We start from the raw sequence: 23,392 nt of genomic DNA, 5'->3' as shown, positions 1-23,392 counted from the left end.
GGTCTGGAGGCCAGGTCCACACTGCTGACCCAAAAGGCGTGCACAGGAGATGTCCCACTGAGGTTTCTCTACTTCCTTACAATCACTTCTTGGCATGAAACTGTCGTTTCCAGAGTTCCTTTTACACACATTATCATAAAATCTTCAAAACAACCCCTTGAGAGAGTTCTTGTTCTCACTTCACAGATAATGGGACTGAGGCTCAGAGAGGGTAGGTGATATACTGTAAGCTGCATAGCCACCAGCTGCACTAAACTTGCTCTCACCCAGGGGTCTTTATCAGGTCTCTCTAGTATGTGGCTTGCTCTCTGTCTGCATGGCCTGGGACACTGGGGGAACATCATAACTTCTGAACGTGCTGGTATGCCCCTGACGATTGGGGTCCCCTCTCCCTCTGGTTGGGCAGATCCATGAGGAAATACCCAAAGAGGGCAGCAGGCATTGCTATGCATGCAAAACACTCCCAATTAGGAAGCCCCAAACCAGGGTTGAGGTCTTCAGCAGGACCACTTGCCAGGGGTGACCGTGGCCATGAAGCTTGTTTGCCCTGCCTCAGTTTCCACATCTGCAAATGTGGGATTTGGATTCCTAGGCTAGAGACCTGGGGGAGCTGTTCAGAGGTTCCAGAAATATCTTGCAGGTGACAGCACCTTGGAACCTAAAGAGAGCAGTGTAGGGCTTTGGCAATCTGGGCTGCTAGACAGGGGCTGGGTCAGAGGTGCAGGAGCCAAGGGCTGACCTTCCCCAACCTGCCATGGCTTCTCAGACCTACCCCGGAGATCGCTGAGGGCAAAGAACGGGCCTGATCTCTCTGCTTCTGGCAGGGCTCCAGGGTTAAAATACAAAACCAAAACCCACCCAAAGCAAAAAGCAAAATGCAATGGGGGAAAATCTAGTCTCCCCTCCAGAAAGCTGCTGCCAGAGTCTTCTGGTGTCTCTTCAGACCTGTTTGCCCTGATCCCAATTACAGAAGCACTAAACAAAGGGGGGGGGGGCTCCTCATTCCTCTGGGGGAGAAGTCTGGGGGGGAGCTCCTTCCTCCTGTGTTCCAAGGTCCTGGGCCACCAAAGGTAGGCTGGGCTAGCCTGCCCGGCATGGGTGCTAGGGTGCCTTTGGGAATGCTCCCTTCGTGGTGACCGCCAGGGCGCTTACCCCAAACCTACTTATCAGGTTTGGGTTGGACAATGGGAGCAGAGGGGGTCTGCCAGAGGAACCCCAACCCCTCTTCCCCAGGACTGCCTGGGTGGAGATGGAGGTAGGAGCAGCCTTTCTTACCCTCAGGGGCCGACCCTCCATTCAGCGTAGGCAGGAAACCAAGACCTGGGTGTCTCCCGGATCTGTCCCAGGGCGTTCAAATAAAACACAGCAGCAACATTTCCTGCGTAATGAGCGCTTGCCCTGGGCTTCGTATTTACGTTCGTGGTTTTTTAAGATCCCCACGAGAAAGGTCTTGCTTCTGCATGTTACCACTGAGGCTTAGATGAAGGGACTTACCTATGGTCACGCAGCAAGTAAAGGGTAGATCTAGGATGAAAACCCACGGGGAGTCACTGGAAAGGTTCCTGACCTCGCTCCACTGCCGTCTTCCCTGCGCGCGCCTCTCCTCTCCGCGAGCCCGCCCCACTCAGCGCTATCGCCATCTCCGGCGCGCTGCGAGCTGCGGGCGCTCGGACCAGATCGAGGTGTCCTGGGGGTGGGGGCTAGCGTCGCATGTCCTCTAGAGCGCTGTACCAAGAGCCCTGTCTACACCCACCGACCCAAAGACCCTGGGTGGTCAGGGAAGTTGGATCTCGCAGGTCCCCAGCGGGGAGCCTTGGCCACCTGGAAGCAAACCCATGGCGCTGGGCGCGTTGCCTGTCCCTGAACCACGGCGGAGCGCGCCCCTTGCCCACTCTGGGGACGTGCCAGGAGCCCTAGAGCCTCGCTCCTGGGGGAGAAACAACTTTCCCAGGTTCTCACACCCTAATCCCGCCCATACAGAGAAGCAAGAGGTGCAGGCGGCCCCGCCATTGCCGCGGGAGCGCAAAGGAGAATCCTGGCAAAGTTGGAAGCCAGGCGGGAGCGGCGTCCCCGAGCTCAGCGTTCCTGGAGCAGAGCCCTCCCGGCCGCGGGCCCCCTGCCGCGGCAGCTGGCGGTGCCAGGAGTCCGCCATTACCGCGAGCGCAGGTGCGCCGCATTCGGAGAGCCCCGCACCCGGAACGCGGAAAGTTGAGGGTGGGCAGGTGCAGCGATCCCCAGGGACTGGCGTCCCCAGCCTCGGGCTGCCGACCGGGAGCGTCGGTGCCCAGAGGTCCGCCATTACCCAGCGCAGCGCAGCGCCGAGCCGAGCGCGCGGCTGGGAAGGCAGCGGGCCCCGCAAAGTTGCAGCGGGGCGGGCGCGTCGACCCTGGGGACCGGACCCCCAGCCGCCGGCCGCCCGCTGGGAGGATGAGGAGGCCGCCCGACCCAACTTGGGACGCGCGGCAAAGCCCGCGCCTCCCGGGCACCCTGGGGGCCGACGCGGGAGCCGCGAGCAGTAGGGGACAGCGAGGGGGCGCGAGACGCCGGGGCCGGGAACTCACCTGCCGCGGAGCCGGGCAGCACCGAGGCCGCTCTCCGCGCTGCGCGCCCGCCCGCCGCCGCCGCCGCCGCCGCCTCCTTCTCCTCCTCCTGCGCTTCCTCCTCCTCCCGGACACCCGTGCCGCCGCGCTCGCGGAGCCGAAGCCTCCGGGTCGGCAGCCCCGCGCGGCTGGAGGGCGCCAGCCGCTCCCACTCACCTCCGGGTAGGAGCCGCGCGCGCCCCTCCCCTGTCCCTCCGCTTTGTGCCGCCCCGATCGCTCCCCACCCCCTCGCCTAGCCCCCACCTCTCCCTTGTCCCCTCCTCTTCCTCCCTCCCTCCCCCGGCCCCAGCAAGCCCAAGTTCGGGACGCAGGCTGCAGGCTTCCCCCGCGCAGTGCCCGACGCCCAGCGCGCGCCCCTGGCTCACCCCGTCCGCTCGGCCGCCGCTGCCGCCCGACAGCCCCTCGGAGGAGCCGCGGCGCTAAGTAGCTCCTCGCCCAGCGACTGGAAACGCGGCATAAATATGTAGGGACTGAGCCGTGAGCTCAGCGAGGGTCGTGAGGGGGAATTTATTTCTTAATGTCCCTCCTTTATCCTATCATCGCCGAAACGAATTAGCGGTGACGTCCAACCCGGCTGCTTTATGGGTGTGGGGAGGGAGACGTCGCAACCCTCATTAAAAGAGCCGCTCTGGTCTCCAAAGCATACATCTTTTATATAACCTAATTTCCATTTTTTTTTCTATCAGGAAACACACACACACACACACACGCACACACACACACAATGACAATTTCTGGGAGTCTGGAGGGGGCTGAATGTGGTAGCCGGGCAGGGAAGGGCAGCTCTCGTTGGGCAGAGAGAGCCCGGCAGGAGGCAGGGATGGCTATTTCTGTCTCTACATCAGTGTTGGGATGATATCCCTTAATGGGACAGCAGAATGCACAGACCGGCACCCTGAGCAGAGCTGGAAACCCCCAGGATGGAGCAGGGTGTCAGGGCCTGGGTACTGGCCCTGGCTCTGGGATGGGCAGAGGGCGAGTCAGCCCTTTCCGGAAATGTTGTCTGATTCTGGTCTTTTCTGGAGCACAGCTAAGGCCTGGCATCCTGGGGAGGGGGGAGGATGGAGGGGACTTGTTGGCCTGTGACCTGGGAGACCCGCATGTGGGAGAGGCCAAAGGCTGGGCTGGGGGAGGGGCAGATGCAGTAAACCAAGCTTCCCTTCCTTTCTTAGGGGCCCTAACATATGGGTAACCATATAAACCCGTCTCAAAAGCTGTCTTTTCCTGGGCAGATTGCAAAGGATTTTGCATTTCACTGTCGCTGTTGCTCAGACACTTGGGGAAGCAGGGGGTGGGGGCCTCAAGGAAAGAGCAGGATTCTCTCTCTCTCTCACACACACACACACACACACATGCACACACACGCACACACGCCGCACCTGGCTCTGGGTGGCCCCATCTTTCCTCCTCCCCAGCCTTGCCAAGGGAATGCAGCCCACTCAGGCTCTGACTTGTGTACGGAGGCAAAGAAGAAAACCACCCCCTTTGTCGCTAATAAGCGCTTTTCAGATCGTCTTGCACATCAGGCAGGGGATAAGGGGGTGTGACTTGGGGCGCAGGAAGAGGGGTGTGGGGGGTGAGGAGGGGAGGAAGCGATAAAGAAGCAGCTGATGCTGGTTTGCTGGTTTGCGGGAGGTCGGTTGTCTTCAACACCTTGGAAGGAGGACCAGAGAAATGCCATCAGCACCAGGCTCGGCCTCTCCCTGACCACACCGTACCGTGGGGGGCAAGATCCAGGGCCTGTTTCCTCAGTGGCCAAACGCCCTGGGGTCACTGTGAGGAGGCGGGAAGACCACGCTGCTGCAGCCCTTGACCTAGAGCCTGGCATATAGTAAATGCTCAGGAAAGAGTCGCAGACCACAATGAAGATAGCCGCCACATACAGGCTGGCTGTGTTGGTGGGAGGTCCAGGCTGGAGCCCGGTCCTGGCAGCCCCGTCCCTTCCCATCCTGGACCCGTGGCTCAAAGTTGAGCGCTGGGTTTCAGTGGTGTGGGTCTCAGACTCCACTCGGGCTCCCTCAATTACCATGGCAACTGGGGAAAATCAGGAAGCCAGGGGAAGGGAAGCTGCTCTTGCACTGGGCTGGCAGTTCACCTGGTCCAAACGGGGCCTGCCTGGGGGTGTGGGAGTCGGGGTCCAGAGTGGCTCAGGATGGGGGTGCCTCCCCTGTCCTGGAACATGAGCGGTTTTGAAATCCAGGAGAAGGGTGCTTGGTAGGGAACACAGGACCCTAGGATGGTGAGGTCAGGGCCAAGGCTGAGCTGTGTCTGCAGGAGGCAGAGTTGGCTTGGGTTTGGGGAGGGGGAGACAGAGCCCCGCTCTCCCCCAATTCTGTTCTCACCACCAGGTGACGTGGTGCAATTGATAGCAAAGCATGGAAACGTGGCTCTTGAGATGGGGATCTCAGAGACACAGCCTGGGAGCCCAGGAGAGGAAGGAGCCAGTCACCATGAGGAGTCCTGGGTGTGTGTGTGTGTGTGTGTGTGTGTGTGTGTGTGTGTGTGTGTGTGAGAGAGAGAGAGAGAGAGAGAGAGAGCGCTGGCAGACAGAGATGAGGTGGGAGAAGAGAAAACAAGACAGGGAGGCACAGAGGAAAGAGAGAGGGAAATTGGCAAAAAGACATAAGTAGCCAGAGACAGATAGATAGAGAGACAGAGAGAGGGAGAGGGAGAGGGAGAGGGAGAGGGAGATGCTTCCCCATCCTTACTCTGGCTGGTCTGGAGGGCTAAGGGGAGCTAGTGGCGACACTTCCTGTCGTAGTAAGGCATGGTGGCTGTCTTACATTGGGCACTTCACATCCTGCCAGCCCCGAGCCGAGCATTTTTAGGTACAGATCACTGAATTGTGATAATAATGGTGCCATGACTCTCTTCCTTAGTCCGTTTTTTTTTATAGAAGGGAAAACCGTCTCTGGAGGCAAAGCCACCTGCTCCAGTGCCCCAGTGATGGGTGACAGAGAAGGTCTTAGAACTCAGGTCCTGGGATCCCCAAGTCAGACTCCACTTCCTCCCACCGGGTCCTCGTGGGGAAAGGGGGAAGGGGACCCCGGCAGAACCATCGTGTGGGGTGAGTCAGGAGTCTGGGGAGGGACTCCTGGGGCTTGGGGACCTACTACACTGAGGCTGGGTTGCATGAGTGATCATCACAACAGGAAGCAAATGGTCAGATATTTTTACCATCCAACCAGGCATTCCTGGGACGATGCACAGTGACGGTCCCCCAAATGCTCCTTGGCTGTGGTGGCTTTCAGGTGGCTGTGGGCGCTCAGGCTCACGGGATGTGCAGGGGAGTGGGGATGGTGGCCATACCACCCTTCTCTGGGACCAAGGAGGCCTAAGCTGGCAGAGGCACATCCAGGCACCTGCACGGCAGGGACACCATAAATGGTCACCGTGATGACAATGTCCCTGGATGGCGGGCAGGGGGAGCACCCCCCTCAGCTCAGGGTGGGCCCAGGAGAGGGGGGCCCTCTGGCGGAGCCCAGGGAAGGGAACAGGTTCGTTTTCCGACCTGGAGGGGGTGATACATTATCCAGGGCTAATGAAAACATGTCATCTTTTGGCTGCAGAGAGGGGCTAATTCGATAGGCTGCCATGGAGAGACATCTGCGGCAGTCACCCAGCAGTGCCAACCCTTGAAGGGCTCTGGGCCGGGCACAGCGTGAGAGCACTTTGTCCCCCTGCTGTGTCCCCACCCCCCGGTTCGGGACTGGGGTGAGCCTAGGGGTCAGGCAGGAGCGGCAGAGGGGGTGTGGTGGCTGGTTGGTGTCTATGAACAGAGAGCCCTGGGCTTCTGTCCTGCCGTGAGTTCTTGGGCTGGTTTCTGGCTGAGTCTCAGCTTCCTCATCCCTCAAATGGGGTGAATTCTGCCTCATTCTTGTCGCCGGCAGGGGGAGAAGGGGAGGAGTGGCTGAGCAATGTGAGAGGGATCCTGGCACCTTTGAGGAGTCCAAGGACACTTTCCCGCCTCTTTCAGAATCACAGCGCACTTGGGGAGACCACTTGGTTTACTGTCAGACAGGACCAAGCCAGTGGTTCCCAAAGTGTGTTCCTGGGATGGCCGGATCAGCATCCCTGGAGAACCTGCTGGAAATGCTAGTTTCTGGGCCCTGCCCTGAACCCACAGAGTCGAACCCTCAAGGTGGGGTCCGGCGGTCTGCGTTTGCCATAAGCCCCACCCCGCAGGGTGATTCTCTTGCCTGCTCAAGTCTCAGAACGGCAGTTCCAACCAGAAGCCGGAAAAGATGTTTAAGTGAACGAGGAGCTGAGTGGCAACTGGATTTAGTGACATAATGACAACAACCGTCTCTTATTAGGCACCAACTGTATAGACCAGACCGGTGCATGATGACCTTGAACCCTCTTAGCCAACCCTTTATCCATTACTCACTGTCTTTCTCACTACTTCATCCGTAAGAAATGTCCCTTGGTCTGCTTTACTGTCCTGAATTACAGGCCCCTAAGAGATACCGAAAGACCTGGGGGGGGTCACTGTGTCCCCCCTGTTCCCAAGATGCACAGATTCTCTCTGTCCCTTATGCAGTGATCAGAACAGGTCTGTCTGAGAGCCTGGAGTCACCATGGAGGAAGAAGGGTCACAATTCTGGGTGATAAACGACCTACAGACATTTGGAGGATTACAGCAGGGAAGCAAGAGGAGGGGCCCTTTAAGGCTTAAAGAGGCAGGCTGGGCATAAGAAATAACATTAGTTCTGGGGTTGGAGCACTTGGCTTCTAGATTGGCTCTGTTGCTAATGTCCGGTGTGAGCTTGGGCAAATCCCTTGGCATCTCTGGGTTTCAAAAGGAGATCTTAACTTGGGCATGGCCGGCTCCCTGGATTATAGGCAAAATCCAGGGCAAGAGTGGTTTTCTACAGTTCTCTGCCGTTTCCCCTATCACAGTGTCCAGAAGCTTTAGGATTGGACCTTAGACTTTGTAAAAGTTGAGTTGCTGAACCCGACGGTCAAAGAAGGAGGCAGCTTCTTCCTTGAACCGGGCAGGCAAGATCATGGGTGCCCTTCACTCCACGGACCTGTTCGGCCGAGGCAGTTTCCAGAATGAGCAACAGATGGCGCTAAACCTTCACCGAAGCGTCTTGTTTTCTGAGACCTGCCAAGTGAGTCCCTGGTTTCCTGCACTCGGAGTTTGGGACCCCTTGTCTGGGACCCTGCTAAGCCAGGCTGACTCGGGTGGGATGAGGATGCTGGGCCACCCTGGGCTGGCTGCACCTCCTGGTTCCCAGCCCCTCGCCCAGCACCTGTCCATGTAGAAGTAGCCCCGAGAAGGTTGTGAGGGTGGGGTGCTGGGGAAAGAGAGAGGAGGGGTGGGGTCCCGAATACTCGAGGGGATCAAGAGGAGCCCTAAGGGTGCTGTTGGTGGTGTAATTTAGTCCTTCAGCTCTCCTATACCTCATTACAGAGTCCTCTGCCTGTCCCACCCCAGATCAAGGGACCACAAGGTTTGCAGGGATTCTCCATATCTGGAGTCCAGTCCTGAGGGTCTAAGTGCTGGGGTGCAAAGGGCTGACCAAAGAATTTGTATTTTGAAGGCGATGGCTGGGATTGCAGAAGTTGCCAATGTTTGTGCTTCCAGGGGAACATGTGAAGTGGATCGGGTGTGAGGCTCCAGGGAGTAGCGGAGTCTGTGGCAAAGTGGAGTGCATGTCCTTCCTAAAGCGTTTATACTCACATGCTTCCAAAGTGGTGTTCCAGCAAATTAAACCCCTTGAGCCCCCATTAAGGAGCTCTGGCCAAGGAAATGGATTTTAGCTTCAGTGAGCGGTGCCTTTGAGTGGCAAGGGGCACCTTGCTCTGAATGTCATGTGAGGCAGGTGTATAAGAATTCCCCAAGAAGGAGAATCCCAGTCCTGCATGCTGCCTCCAAAGATCTGGAATCTACTGATCTGAGGTGGCTGCATTTTTAGGAAACTCTCCAGGGGAAACCAAGGCAGGGGCCATCTGGTTCCAAGTTGGTTGCTTGGGGCCTGGAAAGTTAACCCTGTGAGCTGGGCTGGATCTTCATTCTCACCTGTAGATACCTGGAGTACAATGACCTGCTCCCCTCCTACAAGCCAAAGCAGAGATCTCTTGTGATCCTGCCTCTCTCCACCATATCACAGACATGTACAGAAAATATGACAGTGTGATTTATTCCTAAGAATCATAAAAATTCTGAGGCCAGTCCCCAGGGGAGGGTAATGAGAGGTAGTCAAGGGAGGGGTGGGAGAATTCCAGCTTGGTATTTAGGAAAGCCACAAAACCAGGTTGGAGAAACTCGACTTCTTCCCTGGCTCTGTCTTCCATCTGCTGTGTGACCTTGGGCAAGGCTACTCCCTCTCTGGATCCCTGTTTCCCCATCTTATAAAATTAAGGGGTTGGACACGAATGCAGTTCCTTCTCCGTTCTAGGTTGCTTTGGGCTCTACCGCAGCCTCTCGGGGGTCTGGGGGCAAGGCTGGGGAGTCGTGTGTTGGTCCCTGAGTGTCCCCTGCTTTCCATTTGGGGCTCTGCCTTCCTCCGTCCGTCTTCTTGGGGACCGATCTGGGACTTCTTTGCAGCATCTTCTATCATCCACTTAGCTACTCACTCCTCCTCCTTTCTGGTGGGCCTTGTGCCTGGCACGGTGCCCGGGGCTGGGGCAGCCGAGACGCCCTGGCAGGATTCTGACTCCTGGAACAACAAGACTCATGGCGAAGTCAGCCAGGCCCACAGTCCATAAGTAAGCGGTGACCCCGCAGGCCGTCGGTACCCCCAAAACCGTGGAGGGGATGCTGAAGGCCTCACCCGACTGTTGAGCTCTAATGAGAGAACCCACTGAATTCTCCCCAGCCTGGCAGTACTGAGCTCCGTGAGCTTCATACGCTCTGACATTTGATTTATTCAAACAGACACTCCAGCAAACTGTCTCATACTCTTCTCTAATTGTGTGGAAGTGGTGAGGGAACGAGGTACACAGTGTGATTTCAAAGCTGAGGAGTCTGACCTGGGCTCTGCTACTCGCTAGCTGTGTGACCTTAGGCGAGTTAATTACTCTTTCTGAGCCTCAACTTGGACCTCATGGGACGGTGCCAATTAAACGAGATCCTGCACGTGAAGCTCATGGCAGAGTCTTTGGCCCACAGAATATGTTCAACCAAGGCTCCCCCCGTCTCTCCATCTCCCGTTATTGCCATTGGTCTTTGTGGGATTCTTGTTTCCACTTTGAGGGTGGAAGCCAGGTCTGACTCTCTCTCAGTGCTCTGCAATATGTCTAGCCATTTGCTCGCAGGTTGCAGGCATTAAATAACTTAATCCAATTGGGTGGAAGGATTAGGACAATTTACACTAGCGACTCTTCAACGGGGTCCCCAGACCAGCAGCACCCACACACCTGGAGACTTGTTATAGATGCAGATATCATGGGCCTCTCCCAAGCCCACTGAGTCAGTAACTCCCGGGCCGGCACCTGCTGGTCTGGGTTTCAAGACGCCTCCAGTGATTCTGATGTGCTTTCAAGTTTCGGAGTCACTTCTCTGCACCAGTGAAGAACAGCTAGGGGGATTCTAGCAACTTCCAGGGGACTGTGTGCATGCTTCGGTGTTTAGAGAAGGTGAAAGAGGAGCTGGGGTGAATGAGGGAGGGGCAGGATGCCTCCCTGCCTGCTCTCCTCTCCCCAGGAGCTCCCCAAGCTCTTGGGACTCCAAAGAATGCAATTTAGAGAGCACTGCCTGGCGACGTTCCACCCTCCAACCCTGCCCACAACCCGTCCAGCCAGTCGCCCACCCAGCTGTCCATCCATCAATCACCCCTCCCTCCATCTAGGAGCTCATCTGTCTGTCATCCCTCCATTCATCCTTCCCTCCATCTACCAGCTCATCTGTCCATCTCTCCCTTCCTCCCTCCATCTGCCAGCTTCTCAGTTCATCCATTCATTCATCCATCCATACGTCCATCCATATATCCATCCATATATCCATCCATCCATGTATCCATCCATCCATCCATCCATCCATTCATCATTCATCCATCCATCCATCCATCCATATATTCATCCATTCATCCATCCATCTATCCATCCATCCATCCATCCATCCATCCATCCATCCATCCATACATCCATCCATATATCCATCCATCCATTCATCCATCCATCCATCTATCCATATATTCATCCATTCATCCATATATCCATCCATCCATTTATTTATCCATCATTCATTCATCCATCCATCCATTCATCATCCATATATCATCCATCCATTCATCCATCCATCCATTCATCCATCTATCCATATATCCATCCATCCACCCATCCATCCATCCATCTACCCACCCACCCTTCCACCTACCTACCTGCCTGCCCATGTGCTAATCTATCCATATCTATCTGTAGGAGGGCCACATGTCTCCAGCCTCTTTACAAAACTGTGGAAAAAATGATTCTGGAAGGCAGAAATGCTGTGTCCATTTAGAGGAAAGGGCAGGCATCATTATTGTCCAGTAGCACAGACACTAACTGCTGATGAAACACCATTCAAGGTTCAGTGTCTCTAGCTTTGGGATCCCTCTTCTTTAATCCAATACTTGTCACCTGGTCCTCTTTGTGCTGCCCTGGGGGAATCAGTGCTGGGGGAAGTGGCACAAATACTATTGCTGCTAACAGTACACTCCAGCGTCTTTGAACCAGGAATCTCGTGTCTTCTGCAAGCTTCCAGAGAATGGTGGCTAAACTGTGAGCTCACAGAGGGTGAAGCTCCCACCTGTCCCGTTTCTTGTCTGTCCGACCCCCTCCACCCTCCTTCATTTCTTCAGCATCGATTGTCAGCCAGGTCATGGCATGTACAATGACTTTGAGGTCCTGTCCTGGCCTCAGGGAGCCAAGGGTTGGCTTGTCAAGGAGAGGGACAGGGACCATGGGGGACTCCAGCTGTGCTGTAAGGCCAGAGCAGGAGGCTTTGGGGGCAGTTAGAAATCTGGGCAGAGCAACTGTCCATCATGTCAGCGTAGGAACTGACGCAGCAACAAGACCCCCTGAAGCACAAGAAGTCAAGAACCAATAAACGCGATGGCATCAAACTGAAAGGCTTCTTCACAGCAGAGAACGTGAAGAGGGAGCCAGCGGAATGGGAGGAAATCTTTACCACAGGCGCCTCAGATAGAGCATTAATCTCTGGGATATATAAAGAACTAAAAAAACTTAACACCCAAAAAACAAATAACCCAATCAGCAAATGGGCTGAGGAACTGAACTTCACAGAAGAAGAAACACAGTTCATCAACACGTATTTGAAAAAATGTTCAACATCTCCAGAAATTAGCAAATGCAAATTAAAACTACACTGGGACTCCATCTCACCCCAGTCAGAATGGCAATTATCAAGAATCTAAGCAACAATAAGTGTTGGAAAGGATGTGAGGGAAAAGGTATGCTCATACTTTGCTGGTGGGACTGCAAATTGGTGCAACCATTTTGGGAAGCAGTATGGAGATTCCTCAGAAAACTTGGAATGGATCCACCATTTGACCCAGCTATCCAGCCCCTCGGTTTATACCCAGAAGACTTAAAATCAGCATAGTACAGTAACACAGCCATGTCAATGTTTATAGCAGCTCAATTCACCATAGCTAAGCTATGGAACCAACCTAGGTGCCCTTCGACAGATGAGTGGATAAAGAAAATGTGGCGTGTATATATACACAGTGGAATATTACTCAGCCGTAAAGAAGATCATGACATTAAGGCATTTGCTGGTAAATGGATGGAACTAGAGACTATCGTGCTAAGTGAAATAAGCCAGTCCCAAAGAGCCAAAGGCTGAATGTTCTCTCTGATATGCGGATGCTGACACATAATAAGAGGGGGATAGGGAAGAGTAGAAGTTCACTGGATTAGACAAAGGGAAAGGGCCGGAAATAGGAAAGACAGTGGAATGAATAGATGTAACTTTGCTGGGTTCACATATGAACCCAGAGTTTCACAACTGTGAAACTCTGTATCCCAGGAATGGGATTCTAGTTAGAATAAGTTATACTCCATGTATGTATAGCATGTCAAGATGCACTCTCCTCATGTCTAACTAAAAAGAACAAATAAAAATTTAAAAAGTTAAAAAATAAAAACTTAAAAAAATTTTTTAATCTTTCAAAGTTAAAAAAGAAAGAAAGAAAGAAATCTGGGCAGGGGAGACAGCAGAGGCCCCAAGAAGGCCCTCTCCTGGATTGACCCCCTGCCTGCTTCCCTGCATGTGACCATGACATCCTTCGGTCCCTCTCATCGTCCCAGGGCTGGTCAGCTTGCTCTGCATTCACTGTTTTTGGGCAGGGAACCTGTTTTCTCCAGCTTGGTCCCCAGCACTCCACGCGATATTTGGTACACAGTAGGTATTTGATAAAGGTTTTCGGATGCACAGAAGGAATTTTAGGTGACGTTAATGATGACGAATACGGGATATGAACACCTGGGCGAACAGCAAGACCTCACCACCGGGCATGCCGGCGCCGTGCCAACCTTCCCGACTTGATCCGCGGTACACCCGTTCAACAACCCCAAACTGAAAACCCCAAACGCCCCACGGGCTAGACCTTCTGACCTAATGTCACAAGCGAAGAAGTCCACTCCCCACGCGAGGTCCAAATGCAGGTGCACCAAAAATAGGACTTCCAATTACTTTTGGGCTCTGCGAGTGAAGAGTCTGTGAAATATAAATGAATTTTGTGTCCCATCCTTGGAATCTCCTTGTGTAGATGCAAATATTCCAGGATCTGAAAACATCTGAAATCCAGAACATTTCTGGTCCTAGACATTTTGCATACGGGACACTCAGCCTGGATTGGCAGATCGCTTTGCTAGTTTTCACCTTGGAAAATGGCAGAGCCAGGATTTGAGCTCGGGAAGAAGATCCCGAGGGTCTAAGTGCTTGTACACTACATGATGGCTGCTGGTGTGGGGGGATGTTGGAAGGGGCAGTTTGGGGCACGGGAAGATGGGTGGCTACTGAGAAGCTATGCGTGACTCCATCGCGATCACCGTGGTGACTATTTCTTGAGCGCTTAGTATGTGTCTCTGTCACCTTCCTTATTCTTCACAGCTACCCAGTGAACTGGGTGTTATTGGCTAACATCTGGGGGAAACCGAGGCACAGAGAAGCAGATTTAACTTGCTCAAGGTCACATGGTTAAGCAGTGAACTTCAGAATTTGAACTCAGATCTCTTAGCCACCGATGCCCTCCAATCTGAAGGGAGAGTCTGTTGGAGGTGGAGCCCTAGGGGTTTGGGGTGACCTCAGGGCAAAGGGGTCCATTGGCTGGACTTTGGGACAAGGTTGGGCAGACTCAGACCTGGAACCAAGGAGAAGACAGTGGGATAGAGGATGAATAGGAGGTGCCTTTCCTGAAGTTTCCAGCCCAGGGTAACCACACCACTCTGTGTCCTACCAGTTAACATGACAGACAGAAAGAGGGTGAACAGAAGCCAGAGGAGATTTGGCCCAAATCCAGACTCTGCTTCCTGCTCGCTGTGTGACCTCGGGCCATTACCTAACCTCTCTGAACCCTAGTATCTTCCTGCCCTTCCAAAGCTTTGAAATGCACATCCACTAATGGCTACAAGGCACCTGGCCTGTAGCAGACCCTGAGCTACTTGCATCCACTCATTCATTTCCTGTTTACTGCAGGGCCACCCACTGGTGTCCCACCTGTGACCTTGGCCCCTGCTGCTCTCAGCATCTGCAACTTGCAACACTCCCAACCAATGCCTGCAAGGGTGGGGGCATAAGGGTCCCAAATCCCTTGCCCCCAGCAGGGCAACTGGGGTGTGTGCTCTACCTGGTTCCGCAGGTGCACTAACCTGCCAGCCATCCTCCCCTCTTCTGCCCCACTTCCCCACTCCATGCCTGGAGTTTCCTGGAATCTCCTCCCCAGCCCGCTCTGGCACTCCAGCCCGCATCGCAGGGTCTGCTTCTAGAAGATGTGGACTCTACCATGTGCCATGCTGCTCTCCAACCTGTGCCCAAATGAACCAGAACAGACAGACGGGGGCCCTGCTGCCGGGACACCTGGCGTAAGGCCATGGGAAGAGACAGAGGGATGAAAAAAATTCAAAAGGATGAACCGGAGCATTCGAGGCCCGTCCTCCTCCTTTTCTCTGCCTCTCAGAGGACCTTAAGTCTCTTAGACACATCCAGTTCTTTCCAGAACCATAAGGATGTTTCCCAAGTCTTTTCTTGACCATTCAATGAATTAGCTTTTTGGGGGAGGGGGGTACTGGGGATTGAAATCAGGGGCACTCGACCACTGAGCCACCTCCCCAGCCCCATTTTGTAGTTTATTTAGAGACAGTGTCTCACTGGGTTGCTTAGGGCCTCGCTTTTGCTGAGGCTGGCTTTGAACTTGCCATCATCCTCCTGCCTCAGCCTCCAGAGCTGCTGGGATGAATTAGCTTTTGGAGGCTCAAATTGCATCCTTGTACTATTTACATATATAATCCCCCCGCCATGCCACAAAAATGCCTTTTTTTGCTTTGTTTCCATTGATCTGATAAATACGCATTGAGCAACCACCATACATTCTGGGCCACAGAGAGACGGAGGAGCAGAGCTGGGATTCTGGTCTGGGAGGCAGATCAGACAGAAACCGAGATGTCAGTAAGAGAAAAGCTCACAAGTAAACAGTAAGTAAGAGAAGAAGGTAAGGCAGTTAACAGATTCTGATGAGCAGGATAAGGGGGTGGAGTCTGGGCCTTGGCCGATTTTAGGAACTTGGCTGGGAAGCCATCTTGGGCAGATGTGCATACCGTTGGTGCTCAATAACAGATGGTTAAACACAGGAAGTAAACTTTTCATTCAGTCAGTGAATAATAGAACAGACAAGCTAGGTACTATCAATTAAAAAAAAAAAATCTCCTGAAGACTCTTTTAAAGAACTTTAAGAGTTAACTTTCTGAATGATGCCTCCGCGGGAAAGGAATCTGACTTCATTCATAAATCTGTTAGGTCCCCCCCCACAGCCCCCGCCACGGTTCTTGGGCCAATTAACAGCCTGAGAGGAAGGCAGCGTTGATATGTGGTCGATACTAACAGGACAACTGCGGGAATCGATGAGCAGCCGTCGGAGGTCTCGGCAAACCTCGGGCGGGGGTGAAATAAGGTCTCTAACAGATTCTGCAAAGGGCCTCAAGACCTCGAAGTGACTCAGGCCACCACGGCCAACGCTTCCTGCCTGCTCACTCTGCTGGGACACCAAGGCCAGGATGTTCTCGGGGCCACACCATCAAGGTGCACAGTGACCCTGTTAGGTGGCTTCCATGTGACCTTATTTTTCAGGGAAGGAAATGGAACCTTCCAGAGAAGGTTCACTAACGTGCTCAAGGTCACGCAGAATGTCCAGGGCGATGGTGGGCCTGGCGGTGGAGGAGATGGGAGTCCAGAGGAGGCATGCCCCCCAGCCGGAGCCCACGAGGGACACCTACCCCTGCAGGCATGACTGCTGAGCTGGGGGCTGGAGGAGGCTGGCGGGGGACCCAGGGACGGCGGGCAGGGAGGAGGGAGAAGGGACCTTTCCAGAAACGTGCCCTGCAAGTCCCGGCAGAGCCAAGAGCTCCCCAGGGCTTCTGTGTTGCTACTACAGGTGGGCTGGACCCTTGGTGTGGCTCAGGGCTTTGCTCTGGATGAAGCCACATCCAGCCTGCGGAGACTTCGCATCAGCGTGTGACGAGGTGGGACAGAAAAAGTAAAAATCAGTAGGAAGGAGACAGAAAGGAAGGACAAGAAAATGTCACTTCAGAGTTCTGTGTGCGTTTCTGGACCTGGTGTGCCCCCAAGTCGGTGTCTCCCAAATCACTGGGGAATCTGTCCATTTAAAAATGACCACAAATTCGCCCACTTCTGAAAACCACCTTGGACACGGCTAACTAGCCACCAATGAGTGGATTAAGAGAGAGAGGTTTCAGGAAACCTAGCGCTCAGGGGATTTTCCAACGGGATCGAGCGACTGGATCATGGAGACCATATCACCATAAGGATCCTGAGAGCGAGTGACGGATGCCATCCTTCCACACCCCCCATGCCCACCCCCCGCCAATTTTTTGTTTTTTTTTTTTTAAAGAGGAGCCAGGAATCCCAGAAAGGAGTCTCTCCCTCCTGAGATGGCGCCTTTCTCGTTTGAGCCTGCATTTCTTGCTTTCCTAAATGAATCCGTGTCCCTGCCGACGCAGGCTGAGATTCTTTCCCGCCACGTCCGTCAGGGACCCGGTTTGTGCTGAGTTGAGTTCCCACCTTTCTCCAGGAATTCTCGGGACCCTCCTGCAGTGACTGGGACTGGGGCTGGGGCTGGTGTCCAGAGCACCTCACCACCAGGGCTGGGGCCCCCCATGCTGGCCCACCGGGAGGGCTCCTAGCAGCTGCGTCAACAGCCGCAGGCACACAGTCCCAAGGGCTGGCTGTGTCCTCAGCCTGAATCCCTCTGTTGTCGCCCCAACTTTCCTTGTCTACCACTCGCCAGTCTGAGCCTCATCCTGCTCGCCCAGGACCACCCATCAGCCCCCACAGGCACGCCCCTGGCTGCGATCCGACCTCCCTCCCTGGGTCAGCGAGATCTGTCTGAGGTTCAGCTCTGACCATGTCACCTCCTGAGCTCAAAGAGCTCCAAAGTCTCCTGTGTCCTCCGGATGAAGCCCAAGTTCCTTGGCATGGCTTGGCTCATTGACTCCTGCCACCCACAAATGTCGATCGAGCACCGGCGGCTGGTCCTGGTGAGCTCGGGTGAGGCCCTTCTCGTTGGCAGCGGTGGGCCTGGTGGACACGTCTCTTGTTTTCATGGGTCCAGCGTTCCCAGCCTTCTTGTCATGACGCGGCCCAGCTAGCTCTGGGGAACTGCCCTCCCCATTGGTGTGACGTCTTGGGGGTCTGTTTCCTGCCCCTGAGGCCCAGTTATTTGGCTTTGTCTCTAAATCCGAAGGCTACTCTGAAGCCCGCTTTTGAGTTCCTCCTTCTGCCAGTCAGTTTGTAGTGCTTTAAACCAAAGGAACCTCCTATCCGTCCTTCCGTCTGAAAGAGGTCTGCTGGTCTCCTGAGGTCCACGCACCTGCCTCTGCCACCTGTCGGGAGCCCTGGAGGCTGACCCTTTGCCAGTAGAGGGCGCTGGCAGGGCTTGGGGCATGGGAGGACAGTTAGGATGGGCTCCCTCCCTCCCCGGTCTTTGGGGCTGGAGAGAGCAGGGGCCTTGTCCCTCAGTTACAGAAGTCCTTTCCCACAGCTCCCTCGCCAGCTCTGCTCTCCGCTCCCCCGGCTCTTGGAGGTCCTATGGGGTCCAGGTCATGGTTTCCCATGACCCATGCAAACTGGCCCTGCATTGATCTCTCTGCGATGACACAGGTGGAGTGTGCATCCACCTCTCGTCAGGGCCCTGAGTGATACAGCGGGGGACTCTCCCATAATGGATGCCTGCTCAGGGGAGGTGAGGCTCCCAGGCTCCTGGGAGGTAGCAGTGGGATGGACGTTCTCCTAAAGTGGCCTCCACAGGAACACGGATGAAAGACCTGCTGGAAAAAGTCCTGAGCCAGAGGACCGGGGCTCACCGCTGCCCAGGCCAGAGGACCGGAGTTTATCACTTCCTAGGTCAGAGGACCGTTCCTAGGTCAGAGAACTGGGGTACACTGCTTTCTAGGTCAGAGGACCGGGGCTCACCGCTGCCCAGGCCAGAGGACCGGGGCTCACAGCTTCCTTGCTGTGTAATCTTGGGGAAAACCATATTCTGTCTCTGAACCTCATCTTCTCACCTGTAAAATGGGACTGATGATAGAGTCCACCACCCTGGCCTCTGCTGGGGAGTAAATGACAGCATGCCATTCATTCATTCATCCACAGACGACATTTCCCAGGGACCTCATAGCCAGGTGAGGTCATGTGACTGGTGCTTACCAATGACACAGAGGCAGAGGTAATGACGTCATCATCAGAACAGACTCCTGTTATAATAAGCCTCTGAGATTACAGGGTCCACGTGTTATAGCAACGAGTTGTACCTTAACTAACCTATGGGTAGACCAATGGGGGGCGCAGGAGGAACCAGCAGGACTTGGCGACAATTTGCTCTTGCGGATAAGCGAGGAGGAGACTAAGAGGAACCTCTCTGTACCCCACAAATCTGCATAATCATTACGTGTTAGGAAATAAATGCCGCTGAGGGGAGACTAGGAGGATAACTCAGGTCACTTTCACAAGCAGAGGTTCCAGTCTCTGGAAGACAATGGCGTCGGGGAGGAATGGAATAACCCAGAGTCGATGCCTTCCATCCCTGCTCTGGGCAGACGACCTTACGCACCCGCGTCCCGGTTTCCTCATTCCTGGAGCAACAGTGCCTGACGCTCACGAGGGCCCTTCCCCGGTCTTGTTTTCTATGTGACTCCCAGACTAAGGGGAGAGGCCCCTCCTGTCCGTAACCCTTCCTGGCTGCAGAGAGCAAGAATAGGAGAGAACAAGTTGTTTTGGCCCCCAGGATTGAACCCAGGGGTTTTAACCACTGAGCCACATCTCCAGCCCTTTTTTAATATTTTATTTAGAGACAGGGTCTCTCTGAGTTGCTTAGGGCCTCGCTAAATTGCTGAGGCTGGCTTTGAACTTGTGATCCTCCTGCCTCAGCCTCCAGAGCCTCTGGGATTTCAGGGGATGACCACCGCGCACGGCAGGAGAGAACAAGTTTCTATCTACCTTCTAGTTATTTGGTTGCCTTTATGTATGAGGGGAAAATTACATTGACTCAGTATTTTCCAGTAAGATAACTTTTCCTTTTATGGAATCATCTCGAATCCTCATAATCTAGCACCTCGAAACACCGGAGATCAAAAGGACTGCCCCCAAGTGTCTAGGTTTCCGGGGTTTCCCCGGGTGAGTTAGAGAGTCCAGGTCTGATTTCTTAACAACTGTGGTGATGGCTGTAGTTTATGGACTGTCTGCAGGGTTGCTGCCAAGCGTCTCACCTGCATTATCTTATCTGACCCACTTATCATTTCACAAACACAGGGGCCACTTATTTCCACGCATCTTTATATGTTTCCTGTCACATGTCATTGTCAATGTTATATTACTGAGGTTCAACCACGGAGGCTCCGAAATGAGAAGACATAAATCCAGGATGGAGCCAGAGCCGGTGAGCGGCTGGCGATTCCAGACCTCCTCCGTCCACCCCGCTTCCATGTTGTTCCAAATACTCTGCAGCCGTTTCTCTTTCTGCCACCATATGCTCCTTGGTGTGCATGTGCAGGCAAATATCTGCAGATCTTAAAATCTGTCATTTTTTCCTTTTTTATTTTATTTTTTTTTAAAAAGGATAACTTCTAAGTTTTAGCTTGAGCAGTTATGGAGATGGAGTCCTTGCTTCCTGAGCCAGGGAAGATGTCGGGGAGCTCTTTGTTTTGGGGAGTGAGGCGTTGAGTTCAGAACACGGGAGATGTCTGAGCGCAGAGCGAGAAGGAAGGGAGACATAAGGACTCAGCAGAGGTCTGGGCTGGAGGTGGAGTCGGGGATTGATGGTCTTGACGATGGCATCTGAAGTACACAGTAGGTGCTCAATAAACATTCTTTCAACGGGAACGTGATCCACCTCTTCCTCGCTGCTCTGCAGCCTTTGGAAGTAGGCGGTATAAATCACGCTCAAGTGAGGCAGCCGGCTGAAGAACCATCCATTCCTTCTTTTCTGCTCATCTGCCCATTGAAGAGCTTCTCCGGGCTCAGAGCAGCCTGAGAATTACACTATTCACCGGCTGAATGGAGGTAATTCTGACGGTGCTTAAAACCGCCTTCCTGGGGAAAACACGCCCTCGTCTGCCATGCAATGAGGGCCACTTGAATGCCTGCCTTTGATTCCTTCCAGAAGCTTCACCTAGTAGGCTGGGGTGGAAAACAGAGTGTGAAAAAGGCAAGGCTGGCCTCACCTGCCTCTGGATGAGAAACCTTGTCTCCTCTCTGATCTGCAGGTTTTTAACTCTGGGGAAGTTTTTGAAGAGGCTGCTGCAGAAGGTTCTGGGCGTCACGTTGGCTGGGGAGAGACCAAGGACCTCTACTCCGGGGCAACCAGCTCAGATGTCTGCAGGAGCCCACCGTTAATGAATCAGAGGGATGGGTCCCATGAGGACCTTGGAGAAGCCGTGAGCATGTCAGGTGGAAAGGGGGCGCACGTGGCCCCAGTACATGCTGCTAAGTGGAACCTGAGTCCAGCAGGTCTTCTGGACTCTCAAGAGAAGCTCCAGATTCAGACTTGACGTGAAACCTGAGCTTTCAAAGCTGCCAACTATCGCATTTGAAGGGTTCTGGGGGCCGAAGACCATGAGCCGGGTTCCTGTGCGGCTTGGGCTTGGCCCCAGCTTGAAGCCCTCAGAGGGTTGTGAAGGGGGACAGGTGACCCCTTCTAAAGACCTGGGAAATCATTTGGAACCAACACACGTTCGCCAACTCTGCCACAGACCTCGTTCTTTGTAGCCCCACCTTCGGTTCAACATTTCAAAGTTTTCAAAAAGAAAAGATAATTGGGACTACGGCCGTAACTGGTAGGGGCAAAAAAATATTGTAATTTTAAAAAAAATATTTTTAAAAATAAAGTAACAGATGAACAGAAATGAGTAGACGAGAGAAGAAGCCTCCTCAGAGCCCACTCTGTGTGCTTCGGGCTGGGGAGGGAGTGACCCAATGGCCCCCAGCCCCCCATTTAAATTCCGGTTACTTGTAAACTGTTCTCTAAAGAGGCAGGCGGTTGGTGGTCCCGGCTTAGGAGCATGAACTTGGTATTCCCAAGGTCTGTGTGGCTGACCTGGGATTCTGTCTCCCCTTCTTCCCTCCCTGCTAGAATCTTCTCAAGCTTCTGATTTTGTTACAGGCGAAACTGTCATCGGCAGATAATCATGTCATCCCAGATAATCATGGCAGCAAGGACAATCCCATGGGGGGAACGGCCACCTCCTGCCAGACACTGTCCTGGACATGTCTACCGGCTTTCCTAACCTCTTAGATGCCTTTCCTCTCTTCATGGATTGGACTCCCTTGATCATCCTGGTCAGCATGTGACTAAAGCCTGGCCAATCAGAGTACCTCATACCCTTCCCACAAAGTGATTGGTTTACAGGATATGCATGTGACTCAAGTAGAGCCAATCAGAGCCCTTCCCTGGAACAGATATACGTTACCGGGTGAAGGAAGCCATCTTTCTCCTGAGGTTGTTAAGCTGGGACTGGGGAGGGGGTCTTGTTCCTGCCATTTGGAAGAGACTCATCTGTAGGAGGAGAGATTGAGGCTTCCAATCCAGGAGAAGAGACATGGGGTTGTGGCTGTGTGGTAGAGCACTTGCCTAGTATGTGTGAGGCACTGGGTTTGATTCTCAGCACCACATAACAATGAAATAAAATAAAGGTTTTTTTTTTTTTTTCCTTTTTTTTAAAAAAGACAACCAGAGAGCAGAAAGAAATGAGCCAAGCAATGTGCTCCTTTTCCTGTCTTTCTAGAGTTGGGTTTCTTTCTGATACAGTCCTTTATATGCTTTGTGTGTGTGTGCTGAACTCTCTCAAGAGGTAGAGGAAGTTGGTCTTAAAAATCTGCATTTTTAGATGAGGAAACCGAGGCTCAGAGAGGTAAAGTGAATTGCCTAAGGCCACACAGGCAGCAAGAGAGGGATTCAGTTTGATGACTCCAGAGCTGCTCTATTTATACGGTGTCACTCTGCCTATCCCAAAGAACCAGTTTTCTGAATTGGGCTTAAATACTATTTTGCGGTGTTAATGCAAGCTCCTATAGGGCAGGGGTGTCGCCAGTGAAGAAACCTATCATTTCTGGGTCAGAAGGGACTTTAGGGGTCCTCTGGAGTTCTCTAGAGGGAGAGGAAACTGGGAATTGGAAGCCTTCCTGGGGACTCTGTTTCTTACCAGTGGAGAAAGTCACTTAATGTCTCTGGTTGTGAATTTCCTTATCTGTGAAAAGGGAATAATACTTAGCCTAATACTCAAATTACAGAGTAGTCATGACAATTAAAGGAGATAAAGAGCAGGAAGCCGCTTTAGAAATATGTGGTTCTGTGCGGACGTCAGGTCCTAATCCTGTCAATCACGCCTCATGCTGAAATCCCGTCTCTGCCTACGCACCAGCAACGCCCGGCACACACAGCTCACCCCTCTCGGGGGCTCTTTCCTTCTCTGATTGTTGCACACTGTTTTGCACATTCTGAGCTGAGCTATTTCCTCTTGGGACTTGTGTTTATTGGTTCTGTCCCACCCCACGGGTTTCCTCCCTCCCGTCTCTCCTTCCTTCCTTGTCTCCCTTTCTTTCTTTCCTTCCTTCTGTGATACGTGTTGAAGATAATCAAAGAACCGAGAAGACACAGCCCTCATCCTCACCAGCTTCCCCCGACTGTCCCATCACTTCCCACACAGCAGGCAGAATGATTTTCTAGCAACACAAGTAGAATGGCGTCCCCTTCCTTACTTCAAGCCCGAGTGGCCGTCTATTGTCCTCATGATGGAATGAGCTACAGGCCCCTGTCTGACCCCCTGCTTCTCTCTCCAGACTCCCCACCCCATGACCTATGCTCCTGCCAAACAGAATGGCTCATGGGTACTGGCCTGGGCCCCTGCCACCCTACCCCAGGGCCTTTGCACAAGCTCCTCTTCCTGCTTGGAACACCTTCCCACCAGCTCTTTGCCTGGTTAAACCGAACTTCCCCCTTAAGACACTGGGGGACAGTGCCTTCTCCAAGAAGCCTCTCCTACTGCCTCAAATGGGCGAAATGGCCCTGCTCTGTTCCAGAGGCCCTGGTCTCACCTGGCCTAACTCATGCCAT

The 23,392-nt window shown here is 53.6% G+C and overlaps 1 protein-coding gene across 6 annotated transcripts in view; it reads right to left on the bottom strand.

Moving 5' to 3' along the window:
* The window catches only part of NOS1 (nitric oxide synthase 1), a gene marked incomplete at its 3' end in the record, with an annotated part of 179,815 nt that overhangs the window by 115,555 nt on the left and 40,868 nt on the right, over positions 1-23,392 (bottom strand). For 4 of the 6 annotated variants that reach the window (XM_079152458.1, XM_079152462.1, XM_079152461.1 and 1 more), the window contains exon 1: positions 2,562-2,729. The exons of 1 other annotated variant lie outside the window; for it this stretch is intronic. Of the gene's footprint in view, positions 1-2,561; positions 2,730-2,965; positions 3,035-23,392 lie in introns of those variants that run through there. One more of the 6 variants, XM_079152459.1, reaches the window with a different exon arrangement.

This window comes from Sciurus vulgaris (assembly GCF_902686455.1).
Source record: "Sciurus vulgaris genome assembly, chromosome: 8".
Lineage (NCBI taxonomy): Eukaryota > Metazoa > Chordata > Mammalia > Rodentia > Sciuridae > Sciurus > Sciurus vulgaris.
This window is presented reverse-complemented; position numbering and strand designations above follow the sequence as displayed.